The sequence below is a fragment of the Sebastes umbrosus genome, chromosome 3, assembly GCF_015220745.1.
Source record: "Sebastes umbrosus isolate fSebUmb1 chromosome 3, fSebUmb1.pri, whole genome shotgun sequence".
NCBI classification, from domain to species: Eukaryota; Metazoa; Chordata; class Actinopteri; order Perciformes; family Sebastidae; genus Sebastes; species Sebastes umbrosus.
The window spans coordinates 35,364,695-35,387,816 of NC_051271.1; the positions used below are offsets into that span (position 1 = coordinate 35,364,695).

The 23,122-nt window shown below is 40.1% G+C and overlaps 1 protein-coding gene across 8 annotated transcripts in view; it reads right to left on the reverse strand.

Annotated features, from left to right (window-relative positions):
* Nucleotides 1-8,638, reverse strand: part of LOC119485982 (teneurin-3) — a 387,301-nt gene extending 378,663 nt beyond the window's left edge. For all 8 annotated transcript variants that reach the window (XM_037765855.1, XM_037765854.1, XM_037765852.1 and 5 more), the window contains exon 1: nt 8,424-8,638. The gene's annotated coding sequence lies outside the window, so the exon portion shown is untranslated. The remainder of the gene's footprint in view (nt 1-8,423) is intronic.
* Nucleotides 8,639-23,122: the final 14,484 nt, after the last annotated feature.

The window sequence follows — 23,122 nt, forward strand, 5'->3', positions numbered from 1 at the left end:
GGTTACCTCCAGCTGTGCATCCTAAGCCTCCTTTCAGCTGAAGCAGTGAAGCTGCTAGTTGCAAATATTAACAAGTACAAGCATCATAGTTTACAAAAAAAGAGTCCTGTTGTATTCCTGTATTATCCTTTCTATTGCTATCACAGCCCATTAGTAAATTATTTAACACAGATTTTTGTTTTGATTTCCAAATACGTGATGAAGGTAATTGCCCCTAACAAAGCAATAAACTCCAAAAAATAACTTTTATACACTGTTCGACCAGATATCACATATTCGGTATCGTGTGTGTACAGTTGCCTGATGACCTGGGGCCGATGAAGAGCCACGCTGGGACAGTAAAAAAAAAAAAAAAAAACACAGTATTAAGAAAGAAGAAAATAGGTGTAGGTGGTTACAGCAGGGTTGAAGGGATTAAACCTGTCCACAACTCTAGTCATCGGTAGTAACCCGTTCAAAGTTCTATCTATTACCTACAGTAATATCTAATACCTTTAATTAGCTTTAACACACAATGCAATCTATGACAATTAAGAGTAATTATGTCACCTATTAGAAAAGTCCTCCCAAATGTGACATAACACTGCTGGGATTGTAATGGAAGTGATCAGCAAACACTACATGCCTTCGGTGACCTGAACATTATGAGGTAAAGCAGTTCAGAGGGAACTATGCACCATAAGGTTGTTTCTTTTAACTGCGTTGCCTCGTACTACGGAGGCTTCAGACTAGGGATGTCACCATACCAGAAATCTAGTAGCCGATACCAATACCAGTGAATTTCCACGATTCTCAATACCCATTACCCATCTTTTATAAAAACATTTGAACATTACAAAAAACAGATGCATGAAGCCTTTAATTAATAAATAAAAAAAATTGACCCATTTAGTTCATTTTGGCGTATCAGCGGCGCGTTATCAATCGATAGTCAGATGACGGACGCCTCATAATGACCGTGAATGCATCTGGTCCATCAGCTCAGAGTAGCAGGTGTCATATTACACACACGGGACGAGAGAGAGTCGACAGACCGAGAGAAGTGCGGAGGATTTGTTGTTGAAGCCAAAAGCAAACGTGCCTATTCGGCAATATTTCACGTTTAATCCCAATGCTATAAGGGAACCATAACGTTAATGAGATAATCGCCGTGAGGCGGATGGAGCTGTCACAGCCGGTGTGCACGGAGCAGCGGCGCCAGGTAGCGCTAACGGAGAGGCCAGACACACCGCCACCCGACAGTAAAGATCAGAGTTAGCGCTCTGCACATATTCAGCGTCATCTTTTCCTGTAAAGTCCGGTGTAATCAGTAACACCGGTGTTGTCACGAGTTTATTAACTGGTGGGAAAATTTCCTCACCGTCACATCATTACCGATGACCATTACAGGCATCGTACGGTACCTTCGGTACTGTAGAAAAAGAGTACCGTCACGTTTTTAGAATTTTAGCGTCGACTTGGTAACGATGTATCGGTTCTCGTGACATCCCTACTACAGACATGAAAGTCCATAACAGGTGAATATTGGGGCTGTTAAAAAAGCATATCGGTCCAAAGACAGCTCTAGAACAAGTGGTATGCTGTAGGTGCAGGCTACGTCGTGGACAAAAAAATAAATAAAATAAAAATATATTTTGTCAAATAAAATATGTCTCGGACATAGCAAGCCAGCCAGTGATTTGTGTGTTCCAAATTAACAATATGGTCAATACTCTCCAATTAAAGCTTAATTAAGGGGAAACACTGCAAATGAATAGGATCGACATTTCAACTAATAGATACCACCGTGTAAGTTCCCAAGGTGATTACTGATATTAAGACAATTATTTGTTTTTGCATTACGAAAAAAAATGTATGTTTAAATATGCAAATGAGGCAGTAGCTTATTAAATATGTGCTAATTTGCATACATTTCCAGGACACAAATCTGAACATTGGATAAAGTCAGGTTCAAAATGTGTGTTTCATTTTGTTGACACATTGTTAAAGCTTTTTTTTACAGAGGGGATTTTGGGCATTTCTTTTTATCACTCATCAACTCATGAACAAACCAGTAAAAACCTCCAAATATTAATAGGAAATAGGAAAACACTGTAGGTGAATAAGGTAAAAAAAAAAAAGAATAGCTAATATATATCACCATGAAACTTCCCCAGGTGATTACTGACATAAAGACAAGTATTATTATTAGTTTTTTTATTAGTTTTCTCTACATTTAAATATGCAAATAAGGCATTATCAAATGCTAACTTTTGGTGAATTTAGGAGAAATCTACGGACGCAAATAGACAATCTGTAGTAAAATAAACACCTAAATGTGTATTTTGGATGTTTTCTTTCCACTAGTCTGAAAGAAGACATGTTGACCAGTGCATTACAAGCGATGTTTATGCCTGGGGTGTCTCCCCTTAATCCATTTAAGTTCATTACAATTTGAACTGTCACAACTGAGGAATTCTCAACCAAATCACAAAATTGAAGCATGGCAGCAGCAGCAGCGAGGTCCTGACAGATCTGGTGCAGCATCCATAACGAAACTCTGACGAAACTGAAACATTTTGTTTCTTCTGGATTTTCAGTGAAGATTTAGGCTCAGTAACACACACACACACACACACACACACACACAAGCTCTGCTGTTGGACAAAGGGCCCATTTATGAAGCTCCAGGTAGCTTTCATCAGCTGGATCTTCTCGTCTGAGCACTCCCTGGACAACACGCACGCACGCACGCATGCACGCACGCACGCACGCACGCACGCTCGCACGCACACACACACACACACACACACACACACACACACACACACTATGTGGATACATTTTCAGTTTGAGGGCTCTCATGGTAATTATTGAAAATACACACGCTCACACAGTAGAAGCAGCCCACAAGGTACACATGCACACAGAAAGACACACAGCATACTTTCAAGTCTTTACACAGACACACAGACACAGACACACACACACAGACACGCACACGCGCACACACACACACACACACACACACACACACACACACACACACACACACACACACACACACACACACACACACACACACACACACACACACACACACACACACACACACAAAAATACACAAAAGGATACCACTCTTGCCCAGTGTTATCATCCAGTGACGGGCGTGCATGTTTGTGTTTAGGTTGTTGCTGAACCGTGTGTCTGTCTCTGGCTGGTTGACTGGTTGTGTTAACATATTCACACACACTTACATGTATGTATGCATACACATAAAATAACGCACACATCCCACATCCCGTTAAAACGCACTGATGCAGAAAGTTTCTTTTTCTTGTTGCTTTTACAGTTTTATCATGTTTGCTTCCGTGTATAGATTTGGATGTTGTTACATTTAACGGGTGATAAACCAGTTAAACATTAAAAATAACTAGCATATACTATATTAGAATATGTAAAGAAAAGAAAAATAGAACTCATTTCCAGAGGACTGTCCGTCTGTGGGTATTAAAAGTATATATAGTACACTAAACAGAATTGTGTGATCGTGGCTTGCGTTAATTTAAGATGTCTACAGTGTGTTTGAGTGCTACTGAGAAGCTCTAAAATGAAACAAAGCATCCGTGTTGCTATTTTAGAGAGTGAAACCATGACGTACTCCATAATTTCACTACCACTTTCCTTAAAATGAAGCTAATTAAAGTAGTCTCAAAATATGAATTCAATTTGTTCTACCTTAAAAAAAATGTCCTTGATTCAGAACTCCCCACAGCTACCTGAACACAGCAAAGCATGCAGACCTTTCAAATCAAATTGTGCAAGAACAGAGCAAGTGTAAAAATAAAAACCGGGCAAGATGTTCACTGGGATTTGTTACCCATCTAGTTTTACAGCCGCGTAAGTTTGTTTTGTACTGTAAGAGAATCATTTGAAACAGATGGCTGCCTAGAGGGCAGGGGGGATGCTCTCAAAGCTCAGAGAGTCTTCATTTATTGCAATCACAATTTGTTGCATATAAAAAAGTATGAATTGTTAACTGTATCTAGTAACCTTTACACTGAACACACACACACTAACACCTCCCCGTCTGTTATCTGTTTTATTAAGCCATGAACTGTCACATACAATTGTTTTAAACACAAACATTTTTCAATGCTGTCTTTCTCAAGCAATAATACCAAAAAATGTGTTTCACCTAAAATCTACTCACTTCTTCTTGTGTTTAGTGACTGGGCTGCCTGAGCCATCTGTGAAACTCACAGCGGTGTACAGTTCACTTCATTTTACCTTCCTCTTCCGCCTGTTTGGTATGACTAATGACTGCTATGTACCTTTAGACTACTCCTGTTAATAGTAGAGATTGAAACAAACATAGTTTCTATACTTCAGACGGACACACCAGGAAAAAAAAAAAACACGATTCACTGGTCAATTTTGAGATTATGGGCTATTTGCTTCCGTAACATGTTTTCTTTCAGATTAGTGGAAAGAAAACCTCCACAATACACATATTTTACCACTCTTTGTCTATTAGAATAGGATGCACCGATAACGATACCAGAATTGGTGACAATGAGGTCAATCTCTTCAATTCAGTTCTTATACTATACTGTATAATGGAATTTTAATTCTTATTCCAGTTTGGACCAATTTGTTGCTTAATAAAAAAAAAGTATTACACTTGGCTACTTGGAATTGAAATTTCTAATAATTTTGAAGATTTTTTTACCAAGTTGCTGGTGTACAATTTATTATTTTTATAATAAATAACAATTCAGTAAATTTATATCCATTATATATTTTATCTATATATATATATATATATATATATATGTTACATTTTGTTTTACAAAATTAGGAAAGCAATGTTTAAGTCAAGCCTGATGTGTTGCCTTACACATAACAGAATAATCCCAGCATACATTTTATTTATTTAACACTGGTATCGGATCGGTACTACTAGGTATCAGGCCGATACCCAAAACTCAGGTATCGGTATCAATATCAGGACTGAAAAAGTCAGATCGGGGCATCCCTACATTAGATAATGCCTCATTTGCATATTTAAACATCAAATTTCAGAAAACTTGTAATGCATAAAATAATGAATCAAGCGGGGGAGTTTCATGGTGATATTTATTAGATCAAATGTTTACCCTATTCACTTGTAGTGTCTTCCCTTAAACAGAACACACACGCACTATCTGTCATCTGTTCTATTAAGCTGGGAACGGTCACATACAATAGTTTAAAACACTTTTAAACACTAAAAATATTTTTAAACGCTGTCTTTCTAAAGCAATGATACCAAAAATATGTTTAACCTACAATCTGCTCACTTCTTCTCGTGTTTAGTGAAGGGGCTGCCTGAGCCATCTGTGAAACTCACAGCGGTGTACAGTACACTTCCACAGTGCTACAGTGTCCGTGCAAACACCACTCACTTCGTTTTACCTTCCTCTTCAGCCTGTTTGTTATAACCAATGACTGCTCTATACCTTTGGACTGCTCCTGTTAACAGTACAGATTGGAACAAACATATTCTTTAATACTTAAGCTAGGGATGCACCGATCCTGGCTTGGATATCGGGCCGATACTGACTCAAATAGCTGGATCTGATATCGGTGACAATGGGACTGATCTATTCAATTAAATTCTATGTGTATATACTATACACACTATAGACTGAGATTTTAATTCATTCATTAATTCTGCATTAAAAAGTTTTAAACCTGAATTGTAAGTCCTGTTAATTTTGAAGATTTTTTTACCAAGTTGTTTGTGTACGATTTATTATGTTAGATACTAAATAACAATTAAATAAATTCATATCTATTGTTTATTGGTCACATTCTGTTTTACAAAGTTAGGAAAGATATGCTTAAGTCAAGCCTGATGTTGCCTTACACATAAAAAAAGAATGATTCCAGTCACTTCTACACAGTGAAGCATACAGCTTATTAATTAAACACTGGTATCGGATCCGTACTCGGTATCGGCCGATACGCAAAGCCCAGGTATCTCTATCGGTATCGGGACTGAGAAAGTCCAATTGGTGCATCCTTAGTTAAGGTACGACTACATATCCAGTTAACTAATATGGCTTCACTGACTCTACAGCATGCCCTCATTATTGTGCAGAGGCTGTAGTTTAGATGTTAGAGACTTGGACACCATGAGCTCAAAATATTGTATCCGTTATGCAGCCACAAAAAAAGGAATATATGTATATATGTACCTTGCACTTTACACTTTGCAGCAGTTATATACACTATACAACCACACTTCTGCTTCTATACAAACGGACCATTACAGCCATTTTATCACCTTTCTCATCATGAGCGTGGAATGATGATGAACTTTAGTGAACTGAATAACACTCAGTGGAGATACAGCCAGCGTAAAAAAATGTGATTATGTAATATGAACATTGTTTTTTAATAAAATAAGGTAAGACCTTTTATTTTACTCAAGGTCACCATCCTCACACTCCTTCACCTTCGCAGTACTCTATTGACGGCCACACCAGTGTTGTACAGTAACTACAGAAGCTCCAACATCTGAGCAATAACGCTGCAATTCCCGTAAAGCTTCTGTTCACGCAAGATTTTCCATGAAATTTAACTTCAATACCGTATATCCCAAAGCAAAATAATTGAATGGGACAAAGATATTGTTACCGGGTCAAAGAGTGCGGTGAAGACACCAAAAATGGCATGTGCTCTCTATTTTAAATCACACAAGGAAGAAGGGGAAGGCAAGAGCAAATGTAAAACACTTCACTAGAATACGAAGTCAAAGCAGTTCACACATAAAGTGACAGAAAAATACAAAATAGAGTGCACAAACACCTATTGTACACTTTGCAAGAGGGCAAATAAGGATATCACAGGACGTGTATGGGTTAACTGCCTGAAACCGCTAGAAATGACAGAGACATGGAAGATATGAAGTACGAGGAGAGAGAAAGCAACTCAACATCTACCCTGCTGCTTTATCCTTCACTACAGTTTCAATTTCTGTGGTTACAATATCGCCATACATTTACTTTTCACACACACACACACACACACACACACACACACACACACACACACACCTTCCCCCACACTCACAAAACAAGACGAGCCTCTATAACAGGGTTTATTCCTCAAAATGTATCACAGGCTAAATACAGGCACTCCTCTTTCAGAACAGAGGTTAAACTGTTACAACTGTAATAATCTGTCATATCATATGCCAGGGTTATTTCAAAACTATGTGCAGGAGCACTTACAGAGGAGGGGACAGCATAATTTCAGTGTTATTTAATTCACAAGAAATCGCCCCCAATTACAGACTGCAGGAGAATGACAGTTATAATAATAGCGTTCACTCTCACCTCTATTACAGTATCTCTCCCACTTCTAAAAATGCATTAATAAAAAATCACCATTGAATAGCTTCCCATACAGCAGTCTGGAATTTAATTTAATCAAATTGGGATTTGGTATAATAAGTGTTTAAATCTAGGAGATGTGCAGATGAAAAAAAAGAAAAAGCACTTCACACACACACACACACACACACACACAGAAAAAATGACCCTGCTTGTTTATTTTCAAGGCTAAATAACTCGACTTTAGTTTTCTTTCTCTTTTTTTTTCCTTTTGTTCAGCCTCCTTCGAAACCAAGCCCCTCTCCTCTCATCTGCCCTCCTCCATTTACACTAAAATAACAAAGCTACAGTGTAAAATTCATCGCCTTTATTAGTCTTCGATTATATCAAATTGTCTCAGTATCGGACTCTGTAAATTACGACTAAATGTTGACAATTTAAACGCGTCATGAACTGAAAGTCTATAGCCACGAACCAAATAATGAAGTACGTAGAGAACAGCCATGTACGCCATTCAAAAAACTGTCAATTTAATGAACTCTGGATTAACGGCAACGGTTCCGTGCATAGATAATTAAAAATCAAGACATTTTCTAAATGTACATCAAAGAGGTCACCATTCGGCATTATAATTATCCTAGAAGCTCTGAGCCTTTTGAGATGAAATCAAGGTTTAGAACAGGTTCTCCTCACTGCTGGCTCGTCCGCTCATCCAGCTGTAACGTTACAACACGGTGGTAATAACAAGCGAACCAATTAGAAAAAGTTACAAGTGGTGTTTGCTTTTTTTTTTTATTGTTGCCGAATTAAAGAGCGGATAATGATACATATGAATGTTCTCAGAACATTCCAGTAGTGTGGTAGGTTTCCACATGACAAGCAGCAAAATGTATGTATGAGCTGCAGCTGCCCACTTTATAACGGAGGGAATTGACATCCGTCGATACGACATTCAGCGTTTAATGAACCTCGGAATTTTCTAGATGTGCAATTCAAATAAACATAGCATGTGACTTCTTCACTCTTTTTGGTCATGTTGTGTGTTCGTCGGGGCTGTCCTACCTGTTCGTCCCGGTGTGTGTGTGTGTGTGTGGAGGGGGGACCCTCCTCTCCTTTAGTTTAACGACCAGGATCACCGTCGTCGTGTAGCCGCTTTTATTTTCTTCCACTTTTTTTCCACAAAAAACTTCTTCCACTTGTTCAGCTTGTTGACTTCAACGTTAACGGTGAAACTGACGAAAAAACAAAACTCGAAAAAAGTGCATTCAGAGCAGTTTATTCCCACTTAACTTTAAAAGTGTTTTCTCTTTCTTTTCCCGCGGAATGTGTAGTTTTTAAATTGTAGTTTTTGTGTTGTAAAATGCAACGCTGCGCGTGGACCAAGGCTCGAGGAGGACACTATATCCGAGGCGGCGCGAGCGCGGCTGTCAGAACAGACGCACACGTGAAATAAGCCGGTTGTATAAAGACGGATGAAAAAGCTGGGATTCTCCGGACTCCACGGAGAGAAACTACAATTAAAATACCACCGAGTCAATTAAACCGTGATGTTTTCTCGTCCGTAAAGCGTCCTTTTTCTTTGAAAACATATAAATCGCTCCGCTGGGTTGAAACACCTTTCTCCCCCTTTTGCTCCCCACTCTTCCCCTCTCGCGCTACGGTAATAATAAGAGTCTCCGCAGCACCGGGAACGAGAGAGAAAGAGAGAGAGAGAACGAGAGAGAGAGAGAGAGAGAGAGAGAACGAGAGAGAGAGAGAGAGAGAGAGAGAGAGACAGAGAGAGAGAGCGCTCCGGTAAGAAACGGAGAAACGGAGCCGGTCCTCTGTTATACTGCTGCTGCCCTCTGCGAGTGTGAGCCGGCGCGAGCTCATCTCCTCTCGGTAAAAAAGATGATGATACGCCAAGCGAGGCAGAAACGGGAATGCTGGGGGATCCCCTGCTGCGTCCAATCCTGACGTCGCTACCGGTGTGTGCAGCGAATATGACTGCGCGCGTGTGTGTGTGTACATGAATGATCGGTGAGCGTGGTTGCTGTGTGTGTGTGTGTGTGTGTGTGTGTGTGTGTGTGGTGGTGGGGGGTCAGCCAGCCGTGACTTTGAACTGTATGACCTGACTGTGACAGGTGACGGCGGAGAGGACACATAAGACACCCGTCTGATGAGGTGTTTATTTCCGCTTTTAGTCTGACTGTCTAACATGGTATAAAAACAGATAGAACACGGAACGAGGCTGACCTGCGAGATTTACAGTATATAGCCTAAAATATGTAAGCTATAAAATTATTTTATATTCTGATTCAGTTCTGATTTTAGATAATTGCAATGATAACTCCCCTCAAAGCAGCTTGGAAGTGATCCTATAATACGTCCATGACCAGAGATTAGGATTTAAATTTTCCACTTGTTTTGGTGACTTTCTAATAATTATTTTCATCATTTCACAACACATTCTGATAAGGGATACACCGGAGTGTGTTTTCTGAGCAAAAAAAACAAGCATTGCAATGTCATCCACAAACCACAAATCCAGCAAATAAGTGCCTGTCACATCAGTGCGTTCAGAGCTGTAAACTGTGCTTTTTTTCCCCTCCTAGTAGTATTTAGCTTCTAAAAAGCCAGGGTGAACAAATTAAGTGAACACAGTCAACTTCCAAGTTACTGATTAATTACGGAGTTAGTTTTGTGCCGAATAATGGACGGACAACAAAAGCTTCCTCACTGTGTTGCCCTCAGTGAATAGCTGAGTTACTCGAGCAATTGCTTTCTACCCGCATTCGGCATTGAGATCAGTAATATGAAGATGAAATATGTTATCAGTTTTAAGGTGACATGCTTGTTGGCCATAACGAAAGGGAGGCGCAATAAGGTACAAGCCATATAGGAGATATTTATTCTAAAACATTAATGGTTGAAGGAGTCATTGAGGTGCAGAAGAAAGCACATTTAGAGGTGTATGTATGAAAGTGCATTTGTTTGGTGGCCACTGTAAGGCATGTGGTTAGTGCAAACCAAACCAAAAAGTACATATCATGGTGCATTATGGAGAGAGAGAGAGCACATTGGCATCTAGGCAGACAGTCTAGGCTAAAATGGAAATGGTGCTGGCGCCATTGCAGTCCGGAAAATAATTGTTCCAAAGCAAGCTAATTAATTGGTCAAACGATAATAGATCTATTTGATTAAAAACAATGTAGATTGTAATATTGCTAGGTACTTGATATTGGTCAAACTAAAACATTTGAACCAAAGTTAAAAAAAAAAAAAGATCTTCTAATTCATCTAACACCTAAACGTATAACAATTTCATCATAATAATGCAAAATGAAAAGGGTTAGAACTTTAACAAAGTAATATTGTTTGGTAGAAAACAACTTCAATATTGTATGAGTGATCAGAACATTTCAAAATTATTTATGTTGTAATGCAATCCAATACAGCAGTCCTGTAATAATAAAATGTTGTGTGAGAATCAGTTCATTCAACTCTATATCAATTGTTCAAGAGACTGCCGTGAGAGTGGACTTGGTCATGAGACAGTGCATCAGCGTATCCCCTCCCCCTTCACGCACTCCTTGTGTGGCTGGAGCTAATTGGTGAGCAAGTTAGTGCTGGAGAGAGAACGGGAGGTAAACACAGCAAATAAAGCAGTAATAAATTGTAGCTGGACTTTACTGAGTTTCTACGCCTTTGGATTACCTGTGTGTGGGAGTGAAAACAAAGTAAGTGCATATCTTATCGGTCCTTGAGTTCACGTGTGGAATTATATATATGACCACATGGTTAAGCTATAAGTGCCCTCCAGGCTGCTCATTAAGTTGTCCAAAGTTATTGTAACGATTGTTGAATCAAGAGTTTTAGCTGCTGCAGCTTCACAGTTCATGCACACCGTGATCCGGGGCCTTAACTGAACACGTTACTGACACATTTGCACTTTTCTCCAGCGAAATGACTCCTCATTTATTGGAGTAGGAATTGTTTGCACAGCTAGTTTTGCAATATTGCAGGGCAGAGAGACATATAATGTTATTTCAATATAATTTATGTGATGCAAATTCCGTTTAGTGTTGTTACTAGTGATTTCTTCATGTTTATGATTTACAACTGTGCCTTGATGAACTCTCTGACCTGAAATTATAAACGCAGTATACACAAAAGATGACATTGAGAACAGGCGGAGTAGATGGATATATGTGGGATATATCCCAACAATATTCAACACATTTTACTGAATGAGTTGTAATTGTGGCTTATGAGCCTTTTTATTGATACTGTATTGTCACATTAAGAGTAAAAGCACATAATATTCTATTACTGACCTGAAAACTATCCTGTGTTAGTTATATGCTGTTCAGTATTGGTATTAAAGGCAATTTTTGTTCCGTGTACAGTAGCAGTGTATATAGTCTCCTGTAAACCATAACCTGCCATTAAACTGGCAAAAGGAGGTTCTGCGTCCACTGTGTTTGATCAACACACTGTGGCAATGGCTTGCATTATGTTTATAATATTGTTGCTCATCTGTAAATGTAAATGAAATATTACAAACGCATTTTACTATTATTAAATAACAATATAACCTGAATACATTGTATAGAACTGAGTCAATACACCAACAACTAGTTGTAGCCCAACAACAAACTGAACATTTTATGTGAGGTGGTGTTTATGGCAGGGCTATTGTATTGCATTGCATTACATCATAGATATGTTATTTTTCAAGTCACTCTGTGTAATTTTAATATTTTGATTTTCAAAATTAAAAAAAAGAATGAAAGGAAATTGGCAATGGTAACGTGTATAGTAACCAATTTGAGTCTTTGTTATTAGCTTGACTTACGTCTGTGACGCAGCTGACCTACACATACAGTACATGTTGTAGCTTTTACATAATAAAAGCTTTTTGTATTTGCACAGTGTGTCCTTTCTCATTCCCTGCACATGCTACTTTTGACACATGGCAGATCTTTCAGAGGTTTTTTCGCTCGTACACAATACAAATGTGTGGACAAGCACAGACAGCACAGACTTGTGATGAGATGTCAATAATAGCCTCTGAACTGAAAGGTGCGAAAGCTAAAATAAGAGTGTTATATCACAGAGGACATTCATATGTATAGAGATACATGCCATCTTTTCAACACCATATCTAATAAAAAAAAACTGAGCACAGTGTGGATTCAACCACAGCCAACCTTCATGGACGAGGCTGGCTTTCTTTTTTTTCTTGTTTTCAACAACTCCCATTAAAACAAGCAATGTGTTAGTCTGTCTCTCAATACTTCCCTAACCTGCGGTCTAGCCCATCTGTTCCTACTGAACACGTAAATCTACAAAAACGGCTCACGGCCTATAGTTTTTTTTTTGTGTTTTTTTTTTTAAAAGGCTCAGTAATTTCCTGAAACAGATGGGCACAGTAGTTTGTAGCAAGCATGATTCCAGTAGGAGGAAATAGCTAATTTATAGTGGACTATTTTCTGCAGCAGATTAATACACATTTAGTGCACCAGTGCAGTCATTCCCAAAGACTAGGGTTGGTCGCAAGAGATTTTATTAGGGTCGCAAAATCAATTTGCACAATTTGTTCCTTTGTCGTATTGTTCTTCTAATTGTAGCCTACTCTACTCTACTGTAGTTTGTTTTACTGATGAGAGGAAATAAAAAGAATGAGATAGCCTGTTAACTCCGCCTAAATGCATTTATTGTCTCATTTATAAAGTATTTAACATGTGTATATGTTCTCACCAACACATGCATAAAACAAAGTTGTGATTTACCTCTTAAAAATGGCTGGTTTACCTATAAAGTAAGGCCAGAATGTCCATTTATTCACAAAGTCACTCTTCTCACGATTTATATATCATTTTTAAAAAGTGGGTCCCCAGAAAAAAGTTTGGGAAACACTGCTCTAGTGAGAATTTGTGGCAGGAGGACGGTGTATGTGGGATTGAGCCTGCATAAACTACAGTGTGTGTGTGTTCATGGTGATGGAGGGATATGTCACCCAGTGCAACAGTGTGGCTCATCGATGTGTCTGTAATAGTTGTGGGACAACAATGAAGCTCTACGGCACAGAGGAAGAAGAGATATATCAGGCTTTGACACACAGACAATACTTGTTAGTAGATACATTCATTGTTGGTTTTGGTGGGCTTTGTTTACAATGAGAAACATAAAGAATATCAACAGTTTTAGCCAACCTTTAAGTGAAACTAGCCCCTAATACAATATACTAAAATGATAACCACTGAGCCACCACGCTGCCCAATTTCAGAATCATGCTTCACTTTTAGAAGATGGGTTCACAATCTCTCTAGTTTGTCCTGTTATGAGGACTGAAAACAGCAGGCCAAGCCTCAGCGTTCATATGGGCACCTGACTATTGTTTTTAAGGAACACTGTGTAACAATTAGGGAGATCCATTGGCAGAAATGGAATATAATATTAATATGTATGTTTTCTTTAGTATATAATCAACTGAAAATAATAAACAATGGCTGTATTCGAAACCTCATACTATACTAGTAGTACGCACTGATTTGGTAAAAAAAAATGTAGTATGTAGTATGCGAAAAAAAGCAAAATCTACAGTATGCCAAAAGTACCCGGATGTCGTACTGATTCTGAAAAAAAACTCCAGTATGCATCGGAACCAGTCTACCTCACCTGCTGTATCCCACAATGCAAAGCGCTGGGCCACGACAGACTACGGTTACAACAACAGCGACCATAAAACGGCTTGTTTTTTAAATTTTTTGTAGCTATTTCATCACTAAATTCAACTCTGAAACGTTTTGAGGCGAGAAATCAACTTTAGATTTAGAATATTGGCAGTTTTACAATATTATATGGCGAATTGAACATTTGCTCCACTGTTGTCGGAGTTTTGAAGCCCCACAAACTGCCGTCACAGCTAGTTAGCGCCTGCCGGGGTCGCCACCTCTCCAGCTGGGCGGTCACGCTCAGAGACCCCGCTATGAGCTGGTTGGAGCTCTCAAGAGACCGGTCTCATAGACGAGGGGCTTCTATTTCCTTATTGACGGATAGTTTGTTTAAATATCACAACACAGATGTCCATTATAAATTAACGGGAACCTGTGATTATCTGCCTTTTTGGAGTTAAAAAGCTCCACAATCGCCCGCGGGCGTAGCTCGCTCGCCAGCCAGCGACGCTCACAGAGCGGCTATCAGAGCAGCAGAGTGGCAAGGGAAAGAGCAGCCTCTGACGGGGCAGAGAGATACCTGCTGAGACAACATGACCCTTTTTAACATTACTCTAATATCTGGAGGGAGATCAGTCCACTGTTTAGTTGCTGTAACTGAAAGTTTGAGTAACGTAAATGTTGCGGATCAATGTTTTATATTTCCCGTCTCCCCTCGTTGATGATCCTGTTTGTCTCACTTCACTATGAGTTGTTAGAATACATAGTTTAAAACTGCAGTATCTTATAAAGCAAACAAACAACATAAATAACAAAATCTAAGTTGTATTTTTCGATGATATACAGCAACCCTCATGTTGCCCGAACTTTAGAGGCCATATTCTCGCTGGCCTTCTTCAGCTTCCTCAGATGTTGCGAGTTCATCGCTTCAACCTTTCACTTCAACCCATGCCGCCACACCGGCATATCAGACATGTCTTTTTTCTCAGAAGACAACATGGTGTTCTACTTAAAGCAAACTAAAATCAGCCAACCTACACCAGTCTTTTACTACAAAACACTGTCATCCTTTCCTGAATCCTTTCAAGACCCTTGCCAACTACTTACAGTTACGGAAATTCCAGAATTTACCACCATCACTTCATCTTTGAGTCCGGTCAAGTGGCTACTTGGTTCTGGTTCCACCATCACTTTCGCCACGTCTTCTTCTTGGAGCCGCTACTTTGGCCTCCCGTAATAGCACCCCAGAACACATAATCCAAACCATGGGCCGCTGGTCTTCCCGAGTGTATCACCGCTTCATCCGCACAGATCTCACAGATCTCAGATCAGCTCAATCCAGTATCATGTAACTGGGGGTTTTGGGGGTCCGTCATGCCCGGATGCTACGGCGGATCCTCGAATGATGCTCCCCAAACCGCATCTGACTAAGTGGACAAACCACAAGCAATCATCTGTGTTTTCCTTCAATACATTGTTAAATCACACATGGCATTTCAACACATTATCCTCATTTCATAAGACTTAGAACAAGCTGGTTTGAGTCGTGTTTTCATTATTATTTCTTTCAGCCAAGTCACATGAGAGTCAAGCTATATTTTGTGACAGTTTAAAATACTGAACTCAACCGCAAGGTGTGTGTGTGTTTGTGTTTGTATTTGCATGTCTATATCTGCATAAAACAGTTTGTTGTGTTGTTTTAGCCTGCCCTCCCAAGGCCGTGCCAGTTACTATACAGCAGGCTACCCTGTGTGTGTTTTTTTTTGAATTTACATACAGAGAAGTATTCATTCTCTTAACATTCACATGACATACACACAATCACATTACAAATTTCACTCCGGGGATAAGTAAACTATATATCTATTCATCTATATCACATAAACAGATCTTCTCTCTGAAACACACATACACACAAATGCTTTCACTTACTGGGAAGCATTCCAGTCTGTATTGATGGTTATATGCACATTCGTCTGGAGTGTGTGTTTAATCTGTGCCATTGTTTTTTTTTAAATTCCTGGGCCCCTTTTTCTCTTTCAGGAGACTGTGCTGGTTTAAAGGCAATCTGAATACTCTGCTAGATTCAAGAAAATGCACTCTTTGCTCCCAATTCAGTGCTAAGTATTTAAGCGAGAATATTTCAACAATGTCTTGCTTGCAGAGCTCCAGGCTCGGGTCCACCTCCAACGCTAGGACCAATCTTCATCGCCAGGACTCATGGTGGAAAATTAAGTGCATTTATCGCTCTTCCTCACATGTCACTGTATTACAAAGTGTATAGTTTTATCACGCTCATCGTTAATAAAGTAGCCTACTATAATAATATATTAGATTTATATAGCGCTTTTTAGTAATCTCAAAGACGCTTTAACATAGTCGGGGGGAAAACGGTGTGAGACAGACAGGAGACGAACGACAAAAAGCGACATACACAGGCACAATCACATACATACACACGGACTGATGGGTAGGGGGAAGGAGGGGGGCTATGGGTAAGCAGATGAGAAAAGATGTGTTTTGAGGCGGGACTGGAATGTGGTGAGTGAATCGGAGTCTCTGATGAGATTGGGGAGTGAGTTCCAGAGCTTGGGAGCTGCCCTGGAGAATGCTCTGTCCCCAAAGCTGCGGAGTTTGGACTTGGGGGTGGAGAGTAAACCAGCTGAGGTGGATCTGAGGGACCGTTGAGGTTGGTAGGGGGATAGGAGTTCAGAGAGATAGGGGGGTGCAAGTTGGCGGAGGGCTTTTCTAGGTGAGGGTCAGGATTTTGTAGGAGATCCGGTGGGAGACGGGGAGCCAGTGAAGGTCTTTCAGGACTGGGGTGATATGATGCCATGATTTGGTGTGGGTGAGGAGTCGGGCAGCTGCATTCTGGACCAGTTGTAGTTTATTTATGGAGGTGTTGCTGATGCCATAGAGGAGTAATACTATGTATATTTAATACATTATCATGCTCACATGCCACACAACCTGCATACATCAAAGTAAATAAAACAACCTTAATATTTCGATATGATTGTAACTTAGTTAGGTAATGTAACGCTAAGGAGCGAATAACTAACCTATACTTCTTAACATTACCTAGCTACAGTAACGTCGTTAGCAAATTAATGTTAACGTAAGCACAACAACAGGGGAAAAAATGCAAAAAAGCAAAAAGAACGGAAAGGGTCTGTCGGAGGAGGTGGGCCCGAGGCTGGAGATCTGCAGCTAGACCATTTTTACTTAATTATATTTTCATTGAAATAATAAAAATAAATAAAATACACCACAGCAACCAGATTAAGACAATACTCCAATTGAGATGTTTTAATTGGTTGCTTATAGGATTAATCTTTTCCTGTTTCCATGCTGCAGATCACAATCCCGTTAATGGCTGAAAATGCCAGTTCAAAATCTCTTTTTGTCCAGTATTCAACTTCAAACTTGATCTCTCTGTCATGATGCTAATATCCTTGTGCAAATAAAACAGTAACAGTGACTTAAACAGTAACTTGAACATAATAGAACACATATATTTTTTTTTTGTTTTTTTAGATATACTACTTGTTACACAGGCCTTTTCCACACCAGATATTAAATATATATAAAATGCCCTGAGAGGAGAAGCACAAATGTGACTCATAACATAAATGATGACTCCATTCCATTTAAATTTGCAAATGACCCACCCAGGCCCTGAGGCTGGCCCAACTAAATGGAATATAGCCATTGCTAGTAGTTACGCCTACCTCAAGTCTAGTCAATTTTATTTATGTAGCCCAAAATCACTGCTTTCTCTCAGAGGGCTTCACAATCAGTACATCACATGGCTTCCTCCAATTTAAATTATCTAAACAACCAAAGAGACAGAAGTCTTATAGGGAAATATCCTTGACATGCATCACACAGTTGCACTGATATGTGTCTGTTGATATGTGCTAACACTTAGGTAATCAGATCAAGGTATTCTCAAATTACATTTTAATAATACAACTTAAAACTGGAGTACTTCACATCCTGTATATTCTACTCTCTATATACATAGTATTATCATGTCTTCATGGGTTTTACCTTACTCACTTTTTGGCCTAAATCCCATCATTATACGATTATTGGTGACCTACACACTGTCTGACAGCAGCAGTCTGCCACCAGCTTCATGCACTGTACTGTATACATCACAGGCCACTCTACTAGAGCCCTTGCACAGGCCTGGAAATTTAGTTTCAGCCTGAGGCATTCGAATTCCTGCCTGAGACTGACGGCTTATGCATGTCCTCTGCACTTACCCGACTCAAACCTTTAGCCAGTGTGAAAAAAAAAAAAATCTAACTCACTCTCAATAGTCACGGAGCACCAACCAACTGACATGTTGTTTGTCCACTTAAAAAAAGAAAAAAATCTTCATTTTCCAAAAAAATAGGGAAATAAATAACTTGCACATGCACAGTTTAATGCAATTCAGTACAGACATACAACAAACTTTTTTAAAGATTTAACATATTTCACTGTTTGTTGATTGATATTTGACAGAAAACTGACTTTAAATAAGTATACTTTTTAAAGTTGTAAACTTACAAATAACTCAAAATAGTTGCTGTCATTCATTTCTTTTTTTGCCTGTCTTTCCTTATGTATTATGTAGTAGTATGTATTTTGTGTGTATTTTGAAATACTGATAATAAAAGATGCGTTGATCATGTAAGTGTGCAAACCGGGTTGTAGCCCTGATAATACAATATGAATGTATATCAAATATTCCTCATTCATATTGTCACCTTTATTTTCCTCTATTAAAACAGTCAACACACACTCACATTCACTTATGCATGCACACGCACGTGTCCAAATACTGAGACACCCACTGACACAACACAATCTGACTCACTGACACACTGACACACCACATCTGGGGACATTTCCTAAGGAAAATCATGCAGATTTATTCCTCCTATGGGTCAAAAGACAGAGAACCCCGGGGAGAGAAAGAGAGAGAGAGAGCGAGAGAGACAGAAAGAAGAAGGTGAGAGTGAAAAACAGGGAGTAAGCGATCAAAGAAGAGTGAATGAAAAGAGAAGAACGGAATAAAAAAAAAATAAAAAAATGAGGGACAGAAAGAGGGTAAGGCTGTTGTACAGGACTTTTGGCCTGTGAGGAGCTGTCTGTGTACATGAATACCCTGGAGGTCCTTTGACACACACACACACACACACACACACACACACACACACACACACTGACAGTGACACAGAGAGAGGTTTCGCTTGAATACACACCTGTCCTTTCACTCTATGGTACACAGCACACAGCCTGACCACAGACCATGCTCTCTGTGTGTGTGTATGCGTGTTCCTGTGTGTGTGTGTGTGTGGTAAGTGTAGCTTTGGCAAAGGGTTATGCTCTTATGTACATTCATTGCCAATGTGCACTCAACAATGGGCATGAATCTCCCTCTGTCACACACACACACACACACACACACACACACACACACACACATATGCCAAAGCTTTGTCATTGTGTCATTGTGTCTGTAATCTGCTATCTAATGTGATAGTAAACACACCCTCTTACGTGTTATGCTGTCACATAACTAGAGAAGTGTTAGGACAAGCCAATGTCATCCCTGTCTTCTTTCCATCCCTCTCTCTTTCTTTTTTTCTCTCTCTCACTGATGGTATCTGCGTCTGCTACGACATTTCCCCATCATGCCTTCATTGACTATTGGCACATTCTCAGTCCCAACTTGTCAAGTACCGCTGCTTGGTCAATGGCCCTCTGCATTGGAGGCCGACACACGGAGTACCCCTCTTACATTACTTTTGGACGTATCAGGGACGGCGTGTGAATATACGATCATTACATGCATAGCGTCCTTTCAAAATAAACTTCCGTTTTCAGAGGAAGTTAGATTTAGGCAACACAACCACTTTGTAAGGTTTAGGAAACAGTTGCAACATTAACTTCATGCGGGTGATTCACGAGACTAGCGACGTGAATCACGGGACTGACGATACTAACTGGTCCTTTTGACTAACAACTGACGTGACAAAATAAGTCAACTTTTAGTTTCACACGGGCCACGAAGAGTGGTCTGGTTGAAAGTCTTGTGTTTGTTTGACACCAAAGGGTGCCTCCCTGCATCGGTATCCGGTGCCTAGGGGCGCTTACCAAGCGGCGGTACTGGACTAGAAGTGAGACTGGGCTATACTATGACATTTCAACGTAACATGTTCATTGGCTATCTGTATCTGCTGTAACATTTTAATGGCATGTCTTCATCGGGTATTTGTATCTGCTACGATGTTTAGACATTACGGTGTCTATCTTAAATCCGGCGCAATGCGACCCATGGCGCAACGCAACTGTCATTGCTGGTTTCAGACTGACGCAGTTGTCATTTACACGCCCAGCGCCCATGTTGTGTAAGTAGCAAATGTACTTGCGCCCATCTGTGCACCCATAGGCGTGTTAGTCTTATAGTGAGGTGTGGTCAGGCTTTTTTGGTGCATTGCTATCTTGAGGCAGCAGAAAGCGATTGCACCATTGACAAACAAAAACCTGGTCTAAAGTCTGGTGCAGTATTTTCCTGCTATTTAAAAGGCTGATTATTCAGATAGTAAGATGTGTCTTCATAGGCAGGTTTACAACACGTGCACGCTCTACTTGTTACACACACAGGGACTCAGCAGCTCCTTCTCCTCAGTTAAACGCAGTCGATGCTAGAACAATGACATTATTTATGTTAAGGACAACACTAAATTCAGGTGGCAGAGTATAATGAAGGGAAGCTCTCAGGCATTCTGTATTGCTCAACCTGCAGCGCACTCTCAGCACTCCTCCTGTCACTGGCGTGACCGCCGTGACCAGAGAGATCACGGTGCACACACACCTCTGTGGCGTCTCCTCTCCTCATACCTCTGTGTGTGTGTGATTGTAGTTGTAGGCTACTTCAAACTTTGGGGGCCCTCTCCCCCTAAATGACTGAGGCTGATGGATTTGCACGTTACGCACCGCCTCTCCAGCAGTGCACAGCTGCAAAAAGAGGATTCCGCTCAGCCAGTCCGAGCCCTCCATGGGAGAGCAATAGTTTTCATTTTTTTATCAATACATGTTTATCATATTTAGCTTAGCCCCCCGTGCCTCCTGCACTGGTTAAATAGGTTATCGGTGCATTGGCTCATATGCACTCAAATGGAGTTGTTGATGGGACAGAGGATTGGGAAACAGCGGAGGCAGAGGATCCACCGGACCAGCACCACATACATCTATCTGCTCACACACTTTCACTTCACACACAAGCAGATCTGTTTCCTCAGCAGAAAACGGCTCACTTCTCCAATTTTCCGAATCCACCTTTTATATAGCAATGCGCAAATGTGCAGGCGCACCTGGCTTTTAAAGGGAATGGGAGATGACACTGGTATAATTCCTGTTACGCCCCAAAAAACACTATGAATAATTAAGAGAATAAATGCAACCCCTTTTCCTCGTGCATCTTACTTTGCGCCCAGATTATGCGCTGCTTAACTGGCAATATTGGAGTTGGACACGCCCTAAATGCACTTGCGCCATGCAATTTAGACCATGCGCTATAGATCGTTAAAATAAGGCCCTTAGTCTTCATCAGGTATTTGTATCTGCTTCAACAATTCAGCGTTACATCTTCATAGGGTATTTGTATATGCTACGATGTTGCGACATTACGTCTTCATGGAAGAAAGTCTGTATTTGTCAGGCCCATCCACGTCCTGTCCCGCGCGTCCAGTGTGGGTCTTTTTTTGCTCTTTATACTACGTCACCACACTCCCAGAGCACTTTCTCTGACTGTTTACTAATGCTGTGAATGGGTTTACATTGTAGTTATTTGAAAGCCTGGTGCGTTTCATCTTTTTTGGGGCATGTTTTATTGAAGTTATAGACCTAAACTAAATGATATGACTATGACTGAACTGTGATGAAACACAAAGCTGGTGTTAATATTGATTTTTTTTTCCAAATTCATAAAAATCGGCATTCCATGGTTGAAAATGGTTCAACATCTACTGTTTTAAATCAGCCCTTACATTGCAAGACTAATTCTGAGAGTTGACCGTTTATTGGGATTAATCTACATTCAATTTATATTAATTCAAAAAAATGATGTTAACGCCCTCTAATAAGATCCCCCTCCTCGTCTCTCCCCACAGCATCGTTTTCACTTGTCCTGTACCACTGTATAGTATTAATCACAGCACAGCACAGCACAAGCCTGTATTTTCCAAGCTACTGTAGCTAGCTGTCGACGCTGCGTCGAAGCTTTCGCCATACGGAATTAGGCGTGGTTTCATCTCTCAGGCCCTTGCCCAGTTTTTGGCATTTTTCAAATTTATGTAGCGGGTGAACTTAGGCTCAGACCTGGAGGGTAAAGATACACTTTAATGAAAGATCAGTATGGAATAAAACAACACACGTATACGTAAAAACTTCGTTTTTTAGTGTTGACTTAATACCAAACGTTTTTACAGTACATGAGGCACCTGGGGGAAAAGAAAATTAAAGAAAAAGTATGTGTGTGCTTGCATCTCCATTACAGACTAAACTCAGGAAATCGACTCGGACGGTCCTCACACATCTTTTGTCAAATATGGTTCTCTCTCTCTCTAACCACAAAGTGCCTGACCTGAGCCTCATAGCCTGCTGGCGCTCACTGTAAAGCAATGTGTGTGTGTTCATCAACATCTGTGTTCTGAAGAGTCCCCTTTTTTAAAGAACAGTTTACATTACATGTCTAAACACAGCGACATCGATAGATGGACCTTTTTGTTTCTCTTTTAGGTAGAAACTTGATCGTGTGATCTTCTGCATGTCGGTCTATATGAGGACGATACACACACACACACTGTTAGGTTCAAGTGGTTAGGTGGCTTGAAGGAATGTTCTGCACACGGGAAAATGGACACACATACAGCTATGAAAATACGTTTGAAACCACTCGGGGGAAGTCCCTGTGTCAGGGCAGTTTCCCATGTACATATACACACATCATGCACAAATTCCCATTCACAGATCAGTTTACTAATGGCTACGCGTTAAGTGCCAGATGAACTTGACTGGACTTGCCTTAAGGGGGGCTTAAAT